Here is a 1,387-nt window from a genome sequence, read left to right as displayed (position 1 = left end):
AAGTTGGAGATATCTCTGCAATAGACCTTTAGGTACTATGGATATTGAGTGAATTAGGGAGAAGATGGACTAATTCATTACTGTAGTATTCTGGTTGTCTTTTTCTGCATAACAAATTTCCCAACACTTTTTGGTTTAAAAGAACAATTTCATTTTCCTTCTCATAGTTCTGGGGTTCAGATGGGCTTATGTGGGGTTTTTCTAAACAGCTGAGGTCAGATAGGGGGCTGGGGTCCTCTCTTTTCTCAAAGAAAATGGTAGGACTTTTTTCTTAGGCTTGACAATTCATGTCCCTGGAGGCAGCATTAGGTGACTGGGGATAATCCTAACACTTTATCTGGATAGGAGAGGGGTGGGCAGGGGTAGGGCACAGGCCTGAGAAGGTCCTATGGAGGCATTAGGACACAGTGGTTAAGAGCAAGAGCTTTAGAGATGGAGACCTTTGGCTCTGCTGGCTTCTCTACCACTTCATCAACTCTCCTGCTCACAAGCTGTGTGGCCTTGGAGTAGATTCTTATCCTCTGTGAGTTCCATTTTTCCCATCTTTAAAAGAGGCTAACAATGCCTACCTTACCTCGCAGACTGAATAAGACAATAAAGTGCAATGCCCTGTGTTTAGAGGATGCTTGTTAAGTTCGGTAATGGCAGGAGGAAGCATTTCAGAAGCCAAGCCTAGATGCAGCCCAACAAATGAGAAATCCCAGAGCTGAGAAATTCAGTCAGTTCCAGAACCTCTGACAGTGACTCAAATCAAACATTCCCTGTACTACTTTAATTCAAAAAGGCAAAATATAACTTTTGATGAGCTAACTTGATTATGGTTACTTGTTTCTACCTGCATCCATCCATGTCCTTGTAAGGTATCCCCCAAAGCAAACCATGGTTGGGGCTTATTCTGGTGCTTTGTAAGTGAGGGTTATTATTATTGTTATTATAGAGGTGTGTTTGGCTCTGGGTAGAGGGGATGCTCAAATCACAGCAGGCTCTAAGTGGGTGTGTGCTAGGAATGCCCACTTCTGGTCCTTTCCCATAAACTGTCAGATCTCTCTGTGACAACTAAATACACACTTTAGACATGTTTTAAAAATCAGGCATGCCAGGCCCAGCTCGGATTTCATCCCACTGAATCACCTTCTGCATTGGGCCAGAGGAAGAAGGCAACAACCTCAAACACAGATTAAGCTGCTTTCAGGTAGAGTTACAGGACAGGGGGCCAGGCTGGGGAAATGTTCCTACGATTTAAGGACATCAGGGAGGACCCTACTGCTTGAGTGTTACAAGAACTATAGAAGTTGGCAAGCATTTGGCTTTTTTTTTTTAATCTTCATAGAGCTTTAAAGCTCAATTTTAAGTACCAGTGAAAAACTGAATAGGCAGCAACAATTTA

This window comes from Bison bison, unplaced genomic scaffold (genome assembly GCF_000754665.1).
Source record: "Bison bison bison isolate TAMUID 2011002044 unplaced genomic scaffold, Bison_UMD1.0 scf7180017864376, whole genome shotgun sequence".
Taxonomy (NCBI): domain Eukaryota; kingdom Metazoa; phylum Chordata; class Mammalia; order Artiodactyla; family Bovidae; genus Bison; species Bison bison.
Note: the sequence above shows the minus strand (reverse complement) of the source record.